Raw genomic sequence first — 23,540 nt, forward strand, 5'->3', positions numbered from 1 at the left:
ACAACAAACTTTGAATATTCAAGGATTGTCCTTAAATAAAAGTTCCACTTAATTCACTTCACCCTATTTCACTTTTTAGTTTTTATGGTAGCACTGGGGATTATAACCAGGTACCCAGGTACTCTACCACTGAGCAACAACACTACCCCTCTGACCCTGTTTAAAAGAACAATTCCATCCTTCTTGCTGCAAGAGAAATGCAAGAGATGATGGAAGATTTCACATTGTGCTCCAGTACTGAACAGTGTACCATTTGCTGTTTATATGGACACAATGTCTTTATTTATTTATTTTTATGTGGTGCTGAGGATCAAATCCAGAGCCTCACCACTTTACCACTGAGCCACAAACCCAGCCGTTTATGTAATTTTTTATAAAACTCAACACTTATACAAACATTAGATTGCTTTCATTCCCCATATGTAGTAAATTTTAAGGTGGAGAAGAAAGGAATTCTTCATTATCTCTTACAGCAGGAAGGATGGAATTGTTTTACTAACAGGGCCAGAGTGATAGGGTTGTTGCTCAGAAATACTGACTTAAATGATGGGCTGGGGTTGTGGCTCAGTGGCAGAGCGCTTGCCTTGCACACGTGAGGCTCTGGGTTTGATCCTTAGCACCACATAAAAATAAACAAAATAAAGACATTGTGGCCATGTATAACTTAAATAAAAAAAGAACTAAATAAGGACTGGGGTTGTAGTTCAGTGGCAGAGCACTTGTCTAGCATGTGTAGACACCTCACCACAACATAAAAATAAATAAAAAAAAGAGATATTGTGTCCATGTAACTACATATATGTGTGTTGAATATGTGTGTGTGTGTATAATTTTTTTTTTTTTTTTAAGGATTAGGGATATAGCTCTGGGCTCAATCCTCAGTACCAAACAATGATGATAATGATGACCATGCTGATGGTGATAAAACATAAAATAAACCTAGGGGTTTCCTGGACACAGTATTTCATCCTTCTCAGCAATTTCCTGATAACCATACATGGTTCTACATACAACCTCAAGATGGCAACATTCATAAGTTTTATTACATAATTGCAAAAGTGTACAAAAACTTCATAAACAACAAAAGCAGAACAAAATAATTAAAATAAGGAAGTCTGGAGTTCATATGGTGCAATGCAAGTTTCTCTTGAGAAAATACACACATTTCTGATACAAAACTAACTGGAAAAATAAAACAATTTTTAAAACAGAAAAGATATTTTTATGTATATAGAAATTATTTTTAAGACTTTTATTTTTTTAAAGACCAGAGTGCTAGGGTGTGGTTCAGTGGTAGAAGCTTGCCTAGCATGCAGGCAGCCTTGGATTCTCTCTAGTAAGGGAGGAGGAGTATAATTAAGAATAGAAATGATTCCCTAGCTCATATTGGATTAGCTGCTTAGCAAATTAAAAAGGTCATAAATTCAGACCCTATGTTTTACCACACTCCAATATAAATTTCAGGTAAATTTTCAAAAGCTGAATATTAAGTTTAAATATATGAAGTCCTAAATTAGTATTATTTTTCAAACACATGTTGGAGTAAAAATGCAAAATACCAGAGGTAAAACACAATAGTCAGCAGATTTGACAACAAATTTTTAATTCATGCACATTCAAAACAGCAAAAAAAGCTGCAAGATAGTAAACTAATTAGAAAAGTACTTACAGTGAATTTGCGAAGTGGTTAACATTTAAGGTATTTATTCTAAAGTGTTCTACAAACTGATTTTTTTTTTTTTTTTCATTTTGTGCTATTGAGCCCAGGGGTGCTCTACCACTGAGTCACATCCTTGGCCCTTCTAATTTTTGATTTTGAGAAAAAGTCTCACTAAGTTTCTGAAGTTGTCGTTAAACTTGCAATTCTTGTGCCTCTGCCTCCCAAGTAACTGGGATTACAGACATGTACTACTATGCCCAACTACAAATTGATTTTAAAGAACAATTTTCAGAACTAATAGTGATGATAAGAAATAAAGAACAAAAAAAATTTACAAGGATGAGGAAATACAACTAGCAAAAATGTGGAGAAAGGTTCTCTACCTTGACACTATCCAAAAAATACAAATTAAAAACTGTCATTTTTAGATTATTCAATTGGCAAAAAAATTTTTTGCAAATTATACTACCAAATGTTGACAAATGTTTAGTAAAGTCAACACTCAGATACGAATGTCAAATTATTTGAAGACCACAAGCTTAGCATTCATGAGGCTCCTGGTTTTATCCTCAGCCCAAAACGAAAATCAGAAGATTCCTTCAGAGGTCCAACATAAGAAGTTTCAGACAAAACTATAAGAGAAAAATTTATCTCTGAAATTATTATATTAAAGAAAATTTCCTAGAACTGAAGAAGACTAGTCTTCAGACTAAAAGAACTCATTTTAACAAACAGGTGAAAACAGAATCATATAAAAGGTGGAATTTCAGAATAAAGATCCAATCAACTTCTGTAGACAGAAACAATTACCATGGTTCTAAAATTAGAATGGCACGGGGTATCTCAACTACTTGGGAAGCTAGGCTAAAATTGAGGTGGTATCTTTACAGATTCTGAAGAAAAATTATTTCTTTTTTTTTTTTTTTTAAGAGAGAGTGAGAGACAGACAGAGAGAGAGAGAGAGAATTTTTTTTAATATTTATTTTTTAGTTTTCGGCGGACACAACATCTTTGTTTGTATGTGGTGCTGAGGATCGAACCCGGGCTGCACGCATGCCAGGCGAGCGCGCTACCGCTTGAGCCACATCCCCAGCCCCAGAAAAATTATTTCTAACTTAGAATTTTAACTCAGACTTTTAGTCAAGTATGAGGATAGGTTTAAAATATTGTCAAGCTTATCTCAAATACATTACCTCATAATCTCAGAAAGTTCCAAGAGGAAGTCATGTTTCAAACTGAGACAAAATTTAGAAAGCAGAACATCTGGAATCCAAGTAACAAAAGATCTAGTAGAGAATTCCCAGGATGAATGGTGAAGGAGTTCCCCAGAACATAAATATGAGTCAGGTTCACACAGTAACCATTCAGCTTGAAACCAGTGAGATGGCCAGCCACAGGAGACATCAGAAGAAGAAACTGCCAACATCTGGTAGTCTTGACAGGAATCTTGGTAAAGTAACATGTGCCTCACTCTCCACCCTCAAAAAGTACCAGGCGCAGCAGTCATAGCCAAGGTGCTCTCACTTGACTTATGGGGCAAAGATACTTAAGTGAAGAAGCTGCCCTCACGAGTTGAAGTGTACCCAAAGCCAATGTATATTCCCAAAGGAAAGAGAAGGAAAAAAAAAAAAAAAAAAAAAAAAAAAATATATATATATATATATATATATATATATATATATATATATATATATATATAAAGAATCTCATCCTTAGGTCAGTAATCATGTCTATATATGTAATAAGGATGTCAGGAGGCTGTCTTTTCTGAAAGACTCAAAGTTATAACTTGGAGAAGCATGGGGGACAATGCAGGAATAGCTTCAGGACACAGGGTTTCCTCTGCAACAATTCACCAAAAATCAATTTCCCAAGGTTACTACTAAATAAGTGACAACTACTTAGAATATGAAGCAAAAACAAAACCACAACAATTACTGGCTCCAGGGAAACAAAGGTTATGCTAAAAAAAAGTTGTCACAGCCTATTACATAACTCAGCTGAAGATCATATAAACAGGGTCATGATAAGATAAACACTGAATATTTATCTAACATTAACATATAACTATGGTTATAACAAGTAATAAGGACAGGAGAGAGGGAAGTGGCTATGGGGGAGAGAGGAACAAAGACCAAATTCTCATGCTCAGAAAAGGGAAGTTGGGCTGGGGTTGTAGCTCAGTGGTGGAATGCTTGCCTGGCACACGTGGGGCACAGGGTTCGATTTTCAGCACCACATATAAATAAATAAATAAAGGTATTGTGTCCATCTATAACTTAAAAAAATTTTTTTTTAAAAAAGGAAATGGGAAGTCAATGTGTAAATCTGAAAAAAATCAATACCAGGGCTGGGGTTGTGGCTCAGTGGATGAGTGCTTGCCTGCATGTGTGAGTCACTGGGTTCAATTCTCAGCATCACATACAAATAAATGAATAAAATAAAGGTCCATCAACAAAAATATATGTGTATATGAAGTTTTTTTAAAAAAATCAATACCAAATACCAAAGATCAACTAACAGAATATAATGTGGTTTCAGGGAAGGAGAAAATACCAAGGAAGGTTAAGAGAACTGCTTCTCATTTAACAAATCTTGTTCAAACTATTTAACACTTTAAACTATAGGCATATATAACACTGATTAAAAATATACATCTTGGGGCTGGGTTTGTGGCTCAGTGGTAGAGCACTCGCCTAGAACGGGCGGGACTCAGGTTCGATCCTCAGCACCACATAAAAATGAAGGCATTGTGTTGTGTCCATCTACACCTAAAAAATAAATATTTAAAAAATATATATATATACACATCTCAGGGCTGGGGTTGTGGCTCAGTGGTAGAGCTCTTGCCTAGCACAAGTTAGGCACTGGGTTCGATTCTCAGCACCACATAAAAATATAAATAAATAAAGTTAAAGATATGTATATATACATACATCTCAGAAATACAAGGTACAAAATTGCATGTACATAATGATTAAAACAATTAGAAAATATTAACTTGAAAAAAGTTAACTCAAATAATTAACTGTTAGCTGACAGAATTAAGCAGAATTTTCTTCATATTTTCCAATCTCTAAACAATACTTTTATATAGCTTTTAAATTTTTTAAGTAAGTTTTATGAAAGTGTGATTGGTTGGTAGTTTATATTCCTGTTTGCCTTTGCTTACAACACTTGCTCCCTGTTTGGATACTACCTAGAAAGTAGTATTCTTTCTCAGTACAGAACCTAGAACAGTGAAGGTCTTTAATAAATATTTAATTTAAAAATGTTTAATTTTTTTATAAAATTTTAAAATAATTTTTAATAAAATTTTTTAAAAATAATTTTTAAAGAGAAAAGAAACTAATATACACAGAAAAGAAGAGCTTTCTTAAAGGAAAATATGATTTCTCATGAAATTTCATTTTTTCTACTTCAAGTTTTAAAATAATCTGCCTTTAACTTCTTTATAGAACACAGATGAACAAAATATTTTTCACATCTTTACTAGATGATTACCTGAAGGATAAACTCAAAATTTATCTTAAAATTCTTCATAAAACTTTGAGATTGGAAAGAATTTTACACTTTTTAAAAACAGATTTTAATTTTATTTTAAAATATAATTAGTGTACTATAATTAATTATAATTAACTGAATAAAAGGCCAAGACCTCTTTTCTTATCATACTCTGCATCAATATACTTTCAGTAACATTACCAAACAGCAATTTTTCTGGTTCTCAAAATACTTCAAAAAGTTGTGAAACAATAAAGGAAATAATTTAAAAGAAGCTATTGGAAACATCACAAACACCATTTGATTTTCATGAAGCAACTGGCTATAAAGCACAAAAAGCATTTTACCCATTAATCTGAAAACTACTAACCTAAAAAAGGCATATCACAAAAATTTTTAAATTAAAAGGGTACTTCAAATTCCAATGAAATACCAACATAAAGAAAAAACTACTTATTACATCACATGTGAAACATAGGTTATTCATGAAAAAAAGGCCTAAAAGATGACAGTTCTTTTTTTACTTCTGATTTTATTTTGTAATAAGAGAGTCTTTGAAAAACAATTTAAATTCATTATAAAAAAGATATAATAATAAAAACTACCTTCAGCTGTACCACACAGTTAATGTTTGCAAAACATATATCCAATTTGTTTTCTTTACATACATTATTTACAAAAATAAAATACATAAAATATTTCATATGAGCTTTAATGGGTACAATATTCATTGTATAGATAAAACATTTATTTTACTAATCCTCTACTAATGGACACTTAGGTTATTCATAATTCTTTCAAAAGTATAAACATTATATAATAAATAGTCATAAATCATTTGGTGAAAAAAATTATTAATATCTTTGCTAATCAATTCTCCAAGAAATAAAAAGTACCTAATACTAAAAATCTAACCACAGAAAATAAACCACATAAGACAGGAAGCCTGTACAATTTTAAGAAGGAAGAAAAAATGAAATTACAAAAAAAAAAAAATGTGAGGTTATATAGCAAAGCCTCCTATCTTTTTCCCTACCAATCACCACATTCCTCAAATGTCTCTGTCAAGGTATATGTTTCACATTTAGACATACTAATGTATAAATGTGTACTAATGTCCTCCTTGCATGGTTACAGTAGGCATGAATTACAGTTCCCACAGTTAAATTAGCACAAGTCCCCCCAAAACACAGTTCAAATTTCAGTCATCACAATATATTAACTGTAAAAGCTATGTTAAGAACAAATTTCTCTGCTAGTTCTTCAATCTATGAAGCACATCATCTTAACTGACCAAATCACTTCTTTCAAAACTGATTGATCATTATGTATCTGCTATTTAGTTCATCCAGAGTAGTTGTGCAGTAAGTCCACAAAATATTTCATGAAAATTGATAATCAAACAAGGGAACAGCACAACAAAGATGAAAATGCAACAAAGAAAAGTGATAATGCAGGACTGGGGTAGAGCGCTCAGTGGTAGAGTGCTTGCCTTGCATGTGTGAGGCCCTAGGTTCTAACCTCAGCACCACATAAAGATAAATAAATAAATAGAGGTACATGTCCATCTACAACTAAAAAAATTTAAAAAAAAGAAAAGTGATAATGCTATATCTGGACTAAACATGAAGAGAGATTTAGAAGAAAACAACAGACTATGAGAATGCTGAATTGTTGATATATAGCTAGACCTTACTAAAGGTGGACTTCTCAACAAGACTGTAGCAAAAAAAATCAATGTTTATAGCAGTTCAATCCACAAATAGCTAAACTATGGAACCAAACTAGGTGCCCTTCAACAGATGAATAAATAGGTAAAGAAAATGTGGTATATATACAATGGAATATTATTCAGCCATAAAGAATGGAATTATGGCATTTGCCAGTAAATGAATGGAACTGGAGACTATCACGATAAGTGAAATAAGCCAATCCCCCCAAAAAAACAAAGGCCAGAATGTTCTCTCTGATGAGGATGCTAACACACAATAAGCGAGGGAGGAAGGGAGAATAGAAGTTAGTTAGATTAGACAAAGGGGAATGAATGGGAGGGAGGAGGGATGAGAATAGGAAAGACAGTAGAATGAATAGAACATAACTTTCTTATATTCACATATAAATACACTACCAGTGAAACTCTGCATCATGTACAACAAGAATGGGATCCTAATTAGAATAAGTTATATTGCATATATGTATGTCAAAATATATTCTATTGTCATGCATATCTAAAAAGAAAAAATTAAATTAAAAAGATGTGGCAAAAAGATGAAGGTAATAAAGAGAAAGAAGATGACCAGAGGAGGTGATGCTCACAAAAACAAATTTAAATTAAAGGGGCTCTTGTGGGCTGGGGATGTGGCTCAAGTGGTAGCACGCTCGCCTGGCATGCGTGCGGCCCGGGTTCGATCCTCAGCACCACATACAAAGATGTTGTGTCTGCCAAAAACTAAAAAGTAAATATTTTTTAAAAAATTCTCTCTCTCTCTTAAAAAAATTAAATTAAAGGGGCTCTCTCAGGTATTTCACAATATTGACAGCACAAAAAAAGAAAACTTGGAAACTGAGCCAAACTTAGACATAGAAAAGATGCTCAATCCAAATTATTAGTTACATAATAAGAAAAGATAAGTACTGCCAGGCGCGGAGGAGCATGCCTGTAATCCTGGAGGATCTGGAGGCTGAGACAGGAGGATTGCGAGCTCAAAGCCAGCCTCAGCAATGGCGAGGCACTAAGCAACTCAGTGAGACCTTGTCTCTAAATAAACTACAAAAAAGAGCTGGGTATGTAGCTCAATAGCCAAATGCCTCTGGGTTCAATCCCTGGTACTCCCCCTCAAAAAAAAAAAAAAACTTTTTTTTTTTTTTGGCCTTATCAGTAGAATCCCCTTAGCTCTTCTATATTTAAAAAAGAAAAAGGAGAGCTGGGCACAATGGTGCATGCCTGCAATCCCAGCAGCTCAGGAGCTGAGGCTGGAGGATCATTAGTTCAAAGCCCGCCTCAGCTACTATTCTTGATATATCAATTTAAAAAAAAAAAAAATTGTGTTATACATGGACACAATCTCTTTGTTTATTCACTTTTATGTGGTGTGGAGAGGCTCGAACCCAAAGCCTCACATGTGTGAGGCAAGTGCTCTGCCACTGAGCCACAACCCCAACCCTCTGGATAGATTTTTAATAAACAATTGAATTCTGGAAATTTACAGTATTCTAGACAAATGTCAGTTTAACCACCGAAGACAATTGAGTTAACAAAGGTAAAATTTAAGAATTCATACAAATAAAGCACTGTTCTGATTCCTGGTTGCCATGAACTGAGAAACTTTCCTCTTACAGGCCCTTCCACCATGATGTTCTGCCTCCCCTTAGACTCAAAGAAATGAGGCCAACCAACCATGGACTGAAACCTCTGAAACCACTTCTTTTCACCTGACAGTGTGTTACCCCAATCATATGTTCACACAAGGGCTTCACTTGAGATTTCTGGGAGATGGGAGAGGAAGAATAAAATTGTTTACCCTCCACAACTGCCTGGCAAACTTCAAAGACCAACAAAAATCTACCACAAAAACAAAGTTAAAAAAAAGGCAAAATTAATGTGAGGAATGTCCACTGACCAGGCTTTGGCTCAAATGGAATTCAGTGACACAAAAAGGAGGGGAACAAAAAATTAAACAGTTCTTTTAGAAGCACAAAATATGGCAGTAAGAGACCAACCACAATGTGGACTCAGATCCATTTTATGGACAGCTGAGTCTACCTTAGGGTGAAGCTAGTGCCTGAAACACATCCACTAGCAACCACAGGCGGAGGTCACTTGGAATCATGGAGAAAGTTTATTGTCATCATTTTACCAAGTTGGTGGAAGGATCCCAACATTCACCTGAGGAACCAAAGACAACAGTCACTCACACCATGGAGTATATTCAGGACCTCTGCAGCCAGACCATCGTTCATGCTTATCCCAGCTACTCAGGAGGCTGAGGCAGGAGGATCACTAGTTTGAGTACAGCCTGAGCAACTTAGCCAGACCCTATCTCAAAATTAAAATTTTTAAAAAGGGCTGGGGATGTGGCTCACTGGTAGAGCACCCATCCCTGGGTTCAATCCCCCAGTACTGAGAAAGGTTAGGGGAGAGGAAAGAGAACAAAGAAACTTTAAAGGCAAAAAAACACACACACAGAGTACTACTACTACTTTTTTTTTTTTTTTTTTTTTTTGGTATTCAGTAATAAGATCAATATGTGTACATGTAGTCAGTAATAAAGACAAACATTTTTTGACGTTCCCTAATGAAAATCCTGATTTTTTTTTTACTCCTGGTAAGATTTGAAATAAAGTTGGCTCTCCTATGCTTTTTCACAGACATCACTGCTTTTTTAACCAGTACCATCTGCTTTAATTTACCCACATACTGTAAATTACTCAGATATTTCCAACAGATTCTTCATTTTGGAAGGTACAGGTGTAAGGACTAAGGCTCCTTTTATGCTATTTTTCTGCAGTTGTGAAGTCAATCTACCAATGCTTTGTAATTGGTTATAATCTCTGCACAATCTATAACATTTAAATTCAAAACTACATAACTGACTTCATCAAAATTTAAAACATTTAACCAAAAGGTATTTTCAAGAACATAAAAGGTAACTCATAGAATGAGAGAAAATATTTGCAAATCATATTTCTAATAAGGGATTAATATCCAGAATAAAAACTCCTATAAGTCAACAAATAAAAACAAATGATCCAATTAAAAAATGAGTAAAGAGCTTAAATAGACATTTCTCCAAATATACACCAATGACCAATATGTACATGAAAAGATGCTTAACATCATCAGTCATTAAGGAACTACAAATCAAAACCATAATGATACTAAGTCACACTCCCTAGGATGTCTACTAATTTAAAAAGATAACAAAAACTGAATGGGATATAGAGAAAATAGAGCTCTTGTGCATTGCTGGTGGGAATATAAAATGTTACAGCTGGGGTGGAAACAAGTTTAGTAGTTCCTTAAAAAATTTAAACATACAACTTATAACCATATGACCCTGAAATTTCATCCCTATGTAGAGAGCCAAAAGAACTGAAAGTAGAGCCAGCTCCAGTGGTACACACTTATAAATCCTAAGTACTAAGGAGGCCGAGGAAGGAGAATTGCAGGTTCAAGGTCAGTCTCAGCAACTTAATGAAAGCCTGTCTAAAAAAGCTATGGATGAGACTCCGTGTCAAAGTGCCTCTGGATTCAATACCAGTACAGGGATGGGGGAATTGAAAATAGAGACTCAAAAGAATATCTGTATACCAATGTTAACATCTCACAATAGCCAAAAGGTGGAAATAACTCACATGTCCCATCAATAAATGAACGTATAAACAAGATGCGGTATATACACAGCATTCAGCTAGAAAAAGGAATGAAATTCAGCTACATGCTACAACATGGATGAACCTTGAAAACATTAACCTAAGTGAAATAAGGCATGAAAGGATTAATATATGATTCTATTTAATTCAGTACCTACACAGGCAAATTCAGAGACACAAAGTACAGCAGAGGTTACCAGGGTCTAGGCAAAAGGGGAATGAGGAGTTATTGTTTAATGGGTAGCGAGTTTGTTTGGGATGAGGAACAAGTTCTGGAAACAAACAGTGGTGAAGGTTGTATGAGATCATGAATATACTTAAGGACACTATTAGTATAATAGTGTATAATTTATACACTTAAAAAACCTTAAATGATAACTTTCATGTTATGCATATTTTACCAAAATAATAAAATGGATTGGAAAACCATAAAAAAATGTGTATACCTGAGTATGGGAAAATTCAACAAAAATTCAAATAATGAGGATCATGAGTTCAATGCCAGCCTTAGCAACTTATCAAGGCCATAAGCAACTCAGTGAGACCCTGTCTCTAAATAAAAATACAAAAAAATGGCTAGGGATGTGGCTTAGTGATTAAACATCCCTGAGTTCAATCCCTGGCATCTCCCCAAAAAAAACAAATGAAATAATCCAGAAGTATCTTAATTATCCTAAAAAACATGAAGAGGCTCAAAACACAAAGTAATGATAAGGAAATAATCATTACTGATCTGATCATATATATATATATGAAAACATATATACTGAAATATCATATTGGGGCTGAGATGTGGTTCAGTGGTAGTGCACTCACAAAGAAGAAAAGGAGAGAAAGGGAGACAGAAAGAGATCACACTATACCTCATAAATATGTACATTTTTCATTCAAAAAGTATTTTTTCAGCCAAGCGCCTGTTATCCCAGTGGCTGGGGAGACAGGAAGATCAGGAGTTCAAAGCCAGCCTCAGCAACCTAGAGAGGCACTTAGCAACTCAGCAAGATTCTGTCTCTAAATAAAAAAATTAAAAGGTCTGGGGATGTAGCTCAGTAGTAAAGTGCCCTGAGTTCAATCCTCAGTACCCATAATAATAATAATTAATTTTAAAGATGTAGTTGAGCCAGGTGTGGTGGCATGCACTTGTAGTCCCAGCTACTCAGGAGGTTAAGGCAGGAAGATCAGTTGAGACTAGGAGTTCAACCTAGGCAATTTAGTGGTTAAAAAAAAATGACTTAGTTGAAAATATAATACTGCTTCTCTCTCAGAGATACATAACATACATAAAAAATGCGTATTTATGTGTTAGTATGTTAAAATACTTTCAAAAAATATATACTAATTTTTACAGAATATTTTACAACAATGTATTGTCAAATTAGCCCCTACATAAATTAAGAAAAACAGTAGGGTTTCTTAACTCTTAAAGGATAATTGTGAAGACTTAGTAAATATGAAAACTTTGAAGAGCTAAAAAATCCACCCGCAGTTATTTTCACTTCCATAGGAAAATGCATAAATAATTACCATACTCCAGACAAAGGGACTCAACACACTAAGATAAACAGCAAAGTCTACCCTCTTTCAGTTTAGCTTACCACAGCCAGGAACACAAGAGGCACTGGTAAAGAGTAGACATTTGGGGTATGTTTTCAAATCCTCAAAGTGACACAAATACATGAGGCAAGCAAGTCTTCTAAATTCCAAAGCAACCTACAACTGTCTTATCTTCTAATAAATTCTTCTATCACAAATAGAATTGTCATGCAGTGCAGTTCTCTAAGACCTATAATTGTAACCTGCAGTCACATTCTATACTTACAAATTGGAAGCTGGAGATATGAACCAATGTTATCTGACATTTAGAAGACATGGAAATGAAACTAAAAGGGTGTAATTAAAAAAAAATTTCTTTTTTTTTTTTTAATATTTATTTTTTTAGGTGTAGATGGACACAACACAACGAATGCCTTTATTTTTATGTGGTGCTGAGGATCAAACCCGGGTCCCGCCCATGTTAGGCTCTACCGCTGAGCCACAATCCCAGCCCCAAAAAGAAAAATTTCTTAAATTCTTATTTAAGAAAGAACTATGAATTTTTTTAAAGCAACCTATCACAATTATATAAACCAATGATTATAACCATATGGTTTTCTCAATCATCAAGCACATGGTAAATACCTAAGGAGTGCTTAGAACAGTGCAAAAAAAAAAAAAAAAGTTTCATCCCCAAGATCTCAATCTAGTGGGGAGAGTAAACCATTACACAGGAAACAATATCATGTGTATGAAAAATACTCAAATATAAAGGATGTAAATTAAGAGTCACAAGATTTCAGAGGAGATAAATAAGTGCTAGATAATACATCAACAATTCCTGAGAAGACACCAGGATTTTTGTTTGTTTTGTGGCACTGGAAACATGCTACCACTGATCCACATCCCCAATCCTTTTTAATTTTTGAGACAAAATTGGAGGTCTCAAACTTGTGATCCTCCTGCCTTAGCTTCTTCTCAAGTACCTGGGATTACAGGCATGCACCACAAAGGCTAGCAAAGGAAGTTAAGATTTTGGCAAAGACCAGAATAGACAGAATCAAATGAGAATAAATCTTTACAATCTAACTTCATCTTGTCTTGTCAACACCTTGTATAATATACAATTATCAGAATAGATGTGAGGGGAGGAAAAAGTCATCCCAGATAATAGAAGTGACAGAAATATGACAAGAGCAAACCAATTATTCCCATAGGATGCTTACTATGGAGAAGAGGTTAAAATTTTTAAGCAGGGACAATTGGTATAGTGCACATTGGTAGTTCCGATAGTAGGGAGGCTGAGACAGGAGGATTTTAAATTTAAAGCCAGCCTGAGCACAACACTAAGACCCTCTTTTAAATTTAAAAAAAAAAAAAAAAAGGAATATGTATCAAATTAAATTACATGGTGAAAAAAGGTGCCAAAATGCATAGAATTTTTACATGACTTTCCCAAGTCCCCTATTTACACTAAGTACTCGCTGTTCAAGAGACATACCTAAGAATCATCACACCAAGGTTAACCTGTAAAAAGTGGCCACCCAAATTTAAACAAAGGTGCTAATTATACACAAATCAGAAATCTACTAGTTCCGAGCCAGGCAAGATGGCCCACGCTTGTAATCTCAGTGACTCAGGAGGCTGAGGATGTCAAATCAAGGCCAGCTTCAGTAACTTATCAAGAACCTGGCTCATAATAAAAAACGGCCAGATTCAGTAGCACACGCCTGTAATCCCAACAACTCAGGAAGCTGAGACAGGAAGATCGCAAGTTCAAAGCGAGCCTCAGCAATTTAGTGAGACCGTGTCTCAAAATAAAACAGAGACTGGGGTTGTGGCTCAATGATTAAGCACCAGAGGGTTTAATCCTCAGTATCAAAAATAAATAAAAATAAGAAACTGAGGGCTAGGGACATAGCTCAGTGGTAGAACATTTCTGGGTTCAAAAAAAATCTAGCCTTTATATAAAAGGTCTTCTTCTTTCTTTTATATTTACTACTGAGTGCTTCATGGGTTCAAATTACTTTAATTTAGGATTAGGAAGCATTATTTATAATGCCTTAATAATAAATGTTGATATTTCTGGAATATTTGACTATTTACATAAACAACATCAGTCAAACAATGATTTATTCTATTGAAACTACAACTTAGCCAGGCACAGTGGCACATGCCTATAATCACAGCAGCTTCAGAGGCTGAGGCAGGAGGATCTTGAGTTCAAAGCCAGCCTCAGCAAAAGCGAGACACTAAGCAACTCAGAGAATCTGTCTCTAAATAAAATACAAAATAGAGCTGGGGATGTGGCTCAGTGGTTGAGTGCCCTTGAGTTCAATCCCGGTACAACCCCCCCAAAAAATCTACAACTTAATAGATTATCATTACCAGCTTTTTTCTGTCAGCTTTCTTTATTCATAGAGCACCAAGTTATCCCTTCTTTCAGTCAACATTTCTTCCCATGGATCAGAGGGCTGTTCTCAGTAGGCAGGCAACAGGGAGAAGTTCCACAATCTCAATTAACATTTTAATAAGCCCCTGTCAGTCACCTCTAAGCCCCTTAATCCTTATTTTGAAATCCATCAAAAAAGTAAAGACAATCAAACTAGCAGCTGTAATGTATTGGGATGACTACTACAAAGTTTTTTATAGCAAAACAGAGGAGGAAGAATAAGGGCAGTGTTAGGGAAAACTTCTAATACAGCTCAATTCCTGGGCTTAGTTTTTTTTTTTTTTTTTTTTTTTTTAAAGAGAGTGAGAGAGAGAGAATTTCTTTTTTAATATTTATTTTTTAGTTCTCGGCGGACACAACATCTTTGTTTTGTATGTGGTGCTGAGGATCGAACCCGGGCCGCACGCATGCCAGGCGAGCGCCCTACCGCTTGAGCCACATCCCCAGCCCCGCTTAATTTTGATTATAAAGATCTGATCAGGGGACTGGGGTTATGGCTCAGCAGCAGAATGTTCACCTCACACATGCTGGGCCCTGGGTTCGATCCTCAACACCACATAAAAATAAACAAAATAAACATATTGTGTTCAACTACAACTAAAAAATAAATATTTTTTAATATAAAAGACCTGGTCAGGTAGTAAATATATACAATAGAGTATTAGTCATGAAGAGGAATGAAATTATAGCATTTGCTGGTAATGAATGGAATTGGAGACTATCTTGTTAAGTGAAATGTTAAGCCAATCCCAAAAAACCAAAGGCCTAATGTTCTCTCTGATATGTGAATGCTGACTCACAATGGGAGGGGCTTCACCAGATTGAACAGGGAGAGTAGGGAGCAGAGAAAAGGAATGAGAATTGGAAAATAGAAAAGACAGTAGAATGACAATAGAATAACTTTCCTACATTCATATATGAATACATGACCAGTGTATCTCCACATTATGTACAACTACAAAAATGAGAAGTTATATATACTCCATGTATGTATGATATATCAAAATACATTCTGCTAGGGGGAGGAAGGATAGTAGAAAGAATCAGACATTATTACCCTACGTACATTTATAACTATACAACTGGTGGGATTCTACAACATATGTAACCAGAAGAATGAGAAATTATACTCCATTATAGATGATGCATCAAAGTGCATTCTACTGTCATGTTAACTAATTAAAACTGTTTTTTAAAAAAAATACATTCTCTGTCATGTATAACCAAAGACTATTAAACAAAAAAAATCTGGGGACGGGGTTGTGGCTCAATGGTAGAGCGCTTGTCTAGCATGCATGAGGCACTGGGTTCAATCCCCTGCACCACATAAAAATAAATAAAGATATTGTGTCCAACTAAAAAAATATTTAAAAAAAAAAATCTGGCCTGATAGTTCAAGGGAAAGATACATGCCAGTTCATTGATAAGCATGCCTACCACTATGTCAAATGCTAGAAATAAACACACTGGCCCTAATTTCAAGACATTAGTAATTAATCTTGTTAGCAATTTCCTTCACAGAAAGAATGCTTCAAACCAATGTGATTCTGCAACCTGTACACTCAGAAAAATGAGAAATTATACCCCATTTGATTCAAATGTAGATATGTCAAGATCATTGTACTGTCATGTGTAACTAAAATAAATAAATAAATAAAAACAATGCTTCAATTTTAAGTCTTAAAATTGAGAATCAGGGGCAGGAGTTGTAACTCAGTGATGGAGCGCTTGCCAAGCATGTGTGAGGCACTGGGTTCAATTCTCAGCACCACATACAAATAAATAAATAAATAAATGTCAACTTTTTTAAAAAATCAAAAACAAAAAAAGAGAGGGAGAGCGACTCAGGCATGGTGGTGCACACCTGTAATCCCAGTGGCTCAGGAGGCTCAGACAGAAGGATCACAAGTTTAACTTGACAGCCTCAACAACTTAGCAAGGCCCTGAGCAACTCAGCAAGACCCAGTCTCTAAATATAAAAAAGGGCTGGGGATGTGGCTTAGTGGTTAAGCACCCCTGGATTCAATCCCTAGTACCAAAGAGAACTAAAAATAAAAATTATTTCACCCATGCATACACAAAAAAGTAAATATTGCACGAATTCTATTTACATAAGGTGTGAAAATAGTACAAGCAATCTATGGTGACAAAAGTCAGAATAACTGTGAGGGACAGTATCAACTGGGATAGGAAAGGAAGAAGTGTATTTGGATTCTGGAAATTTATATTTGATTTTGCATGGTGGTTACTTGGGCGCACACCTAAAAATTCATCAAGCCATACAGTAAAATGTGTGCATTTTACTACATGTAAGTAATAAAGGAAGGGGGAGTTGAGTTGGGGGTATGGCTCAGTACTAGAGCACTTGTCTAGCATATGTGAGGCTCTGGGTTCAATCCTCAGTACCATATTAAAAAGTAAATGAAATAAAGGTATTGTATCCATCTACAATTAAAAAACTATATGTGTGTGTACATATATGTGTTGTATATATACACATACATATGTATATAAAAGAAGAAAGGAGAACCTGTGGAGAAGTAGAACATTTCAAGATCAGACTATAATCCTCCACTCTATTTGCAAAGACATGAGTTCAGGGAGAAACCAAATCACAGAAACTACCAGTTTGCCATGCTGAGCTTAGAAAGATTACTTTGGTAAAAATATATAGATTGGCAAGGTACAGTCCAACGTACACATGAAGGTCTAATCTAAGTTGATGACTTTACAGATGGAGAACAGAAGATAAGAAGGTATAAAGAGGTAGTATTGTAAATAAATTAAATATGAAAAAAAGAAAAGTATTTCAATTAATGGCCTGGTTTCTGGCTTGGGCCTGTGTAATTCGTAAAGACATGAAACATATAAGAAAAGTTATAGAAAAATAAGTTGCATTTAGTTTTGGACTCTACTAAAATAATATAAAAAATATGTAGGCTGGGGCTGGGGCTTAGTGGCAGAGAGCTTGCCTAGCATGTGTAAGGCACTGGGTTCAATCCTTAGCACTGCATACAAAAATAAATAAAGGAATGCTGTCCATTTACAACTAAAAAAAAAAACTTAAAATATGTTCCATTCAAAATGTAAAACTTTTTTTGTTTTCCCTTGTGGTGCTAGGGATGAAACCCAGCGCCCCACACATTAGGCAAGCACTTTTAACACTGAGTTACACCTCCAACTTTGGAACATTTTTCTATGAGACATTGTTTTCTGCCAAGTGTTCATTCAGGTGATCTCCCATTTCTTTTACTATTTAAGTATATTTGCTTGGCAATCTTCTATCAATTTCAATTTGAATCTCTATAGTACCAGTGGTTCCACAAGTCAGCTTTTTTTTGTTTTTGTCTTTGTTTTTGGTGGTGCTGGGGATTGATGCCAGGACCTTGTATATGCTATCAAGTTAGCATCTCTGACAAAGAATAACATCAGTCTATAAACCTCCACTCCACTCAGTGAAAGAGTTCATTTATAGATGCTTGCTAAACTAAAGAATCTCCAAACCAAATTTATTAATCTAACAACTGTTAGAAGGCTCCACAGCTTCCTACCACAGCTGCTCATCAAGAAATTCCAAAACCATATTTAAAGTAGAGCCAAAAATGACAGACATATTGAATGCAACTATTTTTAAAAGTAAAATACACATACAATTATAAGCCTTAAGATACATACATACATACACACACACACCCTAAGTTTCCACTAAATACAACCTAGTTTTTAGAAAAGATTGCTTTGATATCCAATTCACTCCTTCAACAAATGTGAATTGGTAGTTAATATTTGGTATGCACTACACAAGTACTAGGGACATACCAGTTAAGACAGATACATATGTCCTTACCCTCGTGGAGTTTTATAGTCTACTGGTATGTCATGAAAACTGCATTTCGAAACCCCAGTCTCTGATCACTGCAATGAAAACTGTCCTAAGTCTTAAACCAAAATCCAAATGATGGGCTGGGGATGTGGCTCAAGCGGTAACGCGCTCGCCTGGCATGCGCAGGGCGCTGGGTTCCATCCTCAGCACCACATAAAAAAATAAAATAAGGATGTTGTGTCCACCAAAAACTGAAAAATAAATATTAAAAAATTCTCTCTCTCTGTTTAAAAAAAAAATCCAAATGACCAGAGACCAAGCATAATGATTATTAAAAGACACTTTCAGAATAATTAACTGATAAAAGAAACAGAAGCTCTTGAAAACTAAAGAGAAGGAAAAAGTAGAGATACAAGAAACTTTACCTTGTGGACACCTTTTCTAAGAAGCTACCAGAAATGAGCTCCACCAATATGGAATAAATAAATAAAGAGGAAACAAGGGATACAGAAAACGGGATATACAACTTATGACGTATCTGAATATATGGAGAAGACAGAAGCTTTTGAGGTTGAATTATAAAAACAGTTGCAAACAACAAAAAAAGGCAATTATTAAAATAAGGAAATCAGGGCTGGGATTGTGGCTCAGCGGTAGAGCATTCACCTAGCATGTGCAAGGTCCTTCCTGGGTTCGATCCTCAGCACCACATAAAAATAAATAAATTAAATAAAGATTAAAAAAATAAGGAAATCATGTAGGGAAAAGAAAAATAATCCTACCATATTAGCTTTGAAAAACATTTAAAAAGGTCTAATAATGTAAACACTGACATTAATTTAACCAAAATTATTTTATATATATATATATATATATATATATGTGTGTGTGTGTGTGTGTGTATAATACACACACACACACACACAAAGGATGAGGTAATGGGAAGACAGGAGGAATATATTTGAATGTTTGGTGAACTGGTAGAACATACAGCTAAATCCTCATGTTCAATAGTTGGAAGCCAATAAATAAGCCTTTAAATGGACAAAAGTAGCAGAATAAGCATATTATTTTGAAATATATAAGCAAAGAGCAAACCAAGAAATTTAAAATATTTAAGGCACTGGCTGATGGAGGAAAGGAAAACTGGTGGAGGAGAGAGGAATTAAGGGTATGTACAACTGTTTTCAGTAATAAGCCTTGTATTATTATTTGATTCTAAATTTTGGTCATCTATCACTGTGATAAAAACCAAATGAAGAAAAGAAGTGGGGGGAAGCATTAGCCATGAAGTATAAAAGAAAAAGGAGCTAGTAAAAAAAAAGAAAAAAGAGGGCCTATGGATGTAGTTCAGTGGTAGTGCTTCCCTAACATGTACAAGGCCCTGAGTTTGATCCCCAGCACCATTGGGGGAGGGGGGGGGGCTTTTTACCCAGTAAGGCAACCAAGTACTTGTGGCGGCTAGTCCCTATTCCAGCTACTCAGAGGCCAAGGCAGGAGGATCACCTAAGCCCAGGAGTTCAAGGACAAACTGGGAATCAAGGAGATCCCCTCTAAGTTAAATGTACTACCACAGAGGCACACATCTGACTTGCCAGCAACTCAGGAGACTTGAGGCAATAGGATTAAAAGTTCAAAGCCAGTCCTGGCACCTAAGTAAGAGCCTGTCTCAAAATAAAAAGGGATGGAGATGGGGGCTGGTTTGTAGCTCAGTTGGTAGAACGCTCACCTAGCAAGTGTGAGGCACTGGGTTGGATCTTCAGCACCACATAAAAATAAAATAAAGGTATTGTATCCATCTACTATAAAAAATATTTTTTAAGGCTGGGGATGTGGCTCAAGTAGTAGCGTGCTCGCCTAGCATGCGTGAGGCACTGGGTTCGATTCTCAGCACCATATAAAAACAAAATAAAGATATCGTGTCCACCTAAAACTAAAAAAAAGCACTCTCATGTTCACGTAAGCATAAAAGTTACTTTACTCCCATTCCGTTGTCTCAAGTATTTGTTAGATATCAACTTTTAAATATTTGAAACAAGTCACAATATATAAAGCATATATTATATTTAAGACTAATATATTTTTAACTATTGTTCAAAACTTTTAGCAAAAACTTTTTTTTTTTAGAGAAAGAGAGAGAGAGAGAATTTTAATATTTATTTTTTAAGTTTCTTTTTGGCGGACACAACATTTGTTTGTATGTGGTGCTGAGGATCGAACCCGGGCCGCACACATGCCAGGCGAGGGCGCTACCGCTTGAGCCACATCCCCAGCCCTAGCAAAAACTTTTTTAAAGTTGCTGAAAAGGAAAATAATCTGAGACTCATGTTGCTTAGTATATTCAACTCCTGTTTATATTCCATTTTTTAGTCCCAAACTTACAAACATTATACAAGTTTTCTACATCTCTTGACAAATTACACATTTATACATTCCCCCAATCATCCAAAATTTATCAAGCATTTAATATACACTAGGCAATCCCAGCTACTCAGGAGGCTTAGGCAGGAGGATTCAAAGTTCTAGGCCAGCCCAGGCAATTTAGTAAGACCCTCTCTCAAAATAGGAAATTTAAAAAGGGCTTGGAATGTAGTTCAGTAGTAGAGCCCTCCTCGGTTCAGTCCCCAGTATTGCAAACAAATAAGCAAGCACTGCACCTATCTTTGTACCAGGGATTCAGCAACACACCTAAAAATAAACATAATAATCATACAGAAAGGCTACAAACTAATATTCACTCAGAATATTACAAGAGTGACAGAAGAATACCACTTTATATAAGGTGATAAACAAGACCTCCTCAATGCATCTGAGCTGGGGCATCAGGTATGAAAATAAACTAGATGTGTGAAAATTTGTAAATAGTCTTTCCAAGCTGAAAGCAGCAAATGCAAAGGTGGCAAGCCACAATTATGTTCCAAAAAGAAAAAGAAAGCTAATGTGGCTAGTATAAAGAAGACAAAAGGGAAATTACTACGATTGAGGTTGGAATTTTAAGCAGGAGCCAAGTAATTTAGGCCTTGTAGACCACTACAAAGATTATATTTTTTTCCCTAACATAATAATAAGCTTTAAAGAAAGGATAGAAGATCTGATTTGGATTATAAGAGCATAGTACAGTGTGACATTATAAACCCACTATATGGTCTTAGCAAGAGATGACAGGAGCTGGGACTAGAGTAGAAGCAATGAAGATGAGCAGCAGAAGTTAAAAGACTTGCCCCCCAGGGCTGGGTTGTGACACAGTGGTAGAGTGCTCACCTAGCATGCATGAGGTACTAGGTTCGCTCCTCAGCACCACATACATGTAAAATAAAGATATTGTGTTCACCTAAAACTAAAAAATAAACATTAACCAAAAAAAAAAGACTGGCCCCCAAAGTAACAGGATCTGGTGACAGATTCAAACTGGAGATAAGGAAATAGGTTAGAGAGTAAAAAACTGAGATGTCTCCAGATTTTTGGCTTAAGCAACTAGGTTGGAATAGTGGTGCCATTTACTGTCATGGGTAAGACTAGTGGAGCCCTATATTGATAGAAGAATCCTTTTTCACAAAGGAATTTCTACAGAATCTCATATATTATCAAAAAACAACCACAGTGAATGTTACAAGGCTTTTTTCCAAAGGGGTAAGATACTTGAACAACCTAACTTCTTTATAGAAATGAAAGAGAACTTCCTCTGTAAAACCTTATTTAGTATAACTCTGCTTTTAATGCAGTCCAGTATCAAGAAACATGTTATAGAAAGGTTTTAAAATATCAATTTTTCCCAAATCTCATTCATAAGACAGTGATGAACTTGAGAATTTCCTAAAATAAAGAGTCTTAGTGGGGCAATGTGGCTCAAGTGGTAGCGCGTTCGCCTAGCATGCATGAGGCATTGGGTTCGATTCTCAGCACCACATAAAAATAAAATAAAGATACTAAAAAAAAAAAAGTCTTGGGTTAATGAGTACTAAATCCCTAATAAAGAGGGATGGTAAGAAAAGGCCTTGAATACCCATCATCTTTGAATAGGTAGGTGTTGTTGAATTGATAAGTTTCTAACTATAATAGTATATTCTCAAAAAACACAGTTTTATCAGGTTTTTTGTCAATAATTAAATATCCACCACTAACTTCCATGAGCTCCCAATTATTAAATGAGAAGAACTTACTGGCATGCAGAAAAGAATTAAATATCTCAATTTAAACACAAATATCATGAGGCCCAAAAGGCAAAAACAGAAACATAAATAACCCCTCTAAAGAGAAGCCACACTTCCTGGATACAGTATGAAAATAACTGTCAGTCCCATTCTTGTCTTTTCAGCACCACTACAAGAAAACTAACTTTTAATTAATAAATAAAATCCACCACTGCAGCTGTTTAACATTGAAATTTCTAATTCAAACTGTCAACCTCAATTTCTACTGCTCAAAAAACAGATTTTCTATAGTCATAGAAATAATACTAATCAGTACCCTAATAATAATAATTACTTTTCTGCAACCAAGTCAAAAATCTTCCAAGTGCCAAAAATCTTCCCTTTCTCCTGTGAAAATATCTGGCTACTGGTTGGGCATCACAATCCCAACTCACTCGAAATTGCACATTTTTATGGAAAGCAACCCTGAGGGCTGCCACTGTAAAGTCTCATTTAAGCACAAAGACAATGAACAACAAAAACAAACAAAAGCTGTTCAGTTTGGTAAGTGGGACTAATAAGCAACTGATGTCATCTCATCCTGCTCATCCCCCAAAATCCAGTGTTCACTGGTGTATTTGTCACTGACTCTCCAAATGTAAAAACTGGAGATTATGAAGAATGGCACCTACCTAACTACATATGAGCAGACCAATTTTTAAAAATCCTCATTTTTCTCCATTACAAGTAATAAGAACAGGCCAGGATCTATTCTAAATGTCACAAAGTTATTGGTGAATTTAATAAATTCAGATGAAGAAAAATAAAGGCTTAATGACAGAATAAATAATGCTGTGAAATTCAGTTTTCATTCAGAGGCTGATATTATGCTAAACTAGCTTAGCTAACATCACAGTAAGTATTAAACTAAGGAAATTATAATGGTAATAATCAGAAATTTGGTGAACAAAATCTTGGTTAGGGAGTCAGTGTTTTAATGCATCCTAGGATTGGTGGATAAGCAAAATAATTTTTTTTTAGTTGTAGATGGACAATGCCTTTATT

General features: G+C 35.2%; 1 protein-coding gene and 1 pseudogene across 3 annotated transcripts in view; one reads left to right on the forward strand and one right to left on the reverse strand.

Annotated features, from left to right (window-relative positions):
• Usp32 (ubiquitin specific peptidase 32) overlaps positions 1-23,540 on the reverse strand; it is a 167,360-nt gene that overhangs the window by 138,577 nt on the left and 5,243 nt on the right. The window lies entirely within an intron of this gene.
• Positions 2,966-9,151, forward strand: LOC114104224 (large ribosomal subunit protein uL22m pseudogene; annotated as a pseudogene).

Source organism: Marmota flaviventris, chromosome 17 (genome assembly GCF_047511675.1).
Source record: "Marmota flaviventris isolate mMarFla1 chromosome 17, mMarFla1.hap1, whole genome shotgun sequence".
NCBI classification, from domain to species: Eukaryota; Metazoa; Chordata; class Mammalia; order Rodentia; family Sciuridae; genus Marmota; species Marmota flaviventris.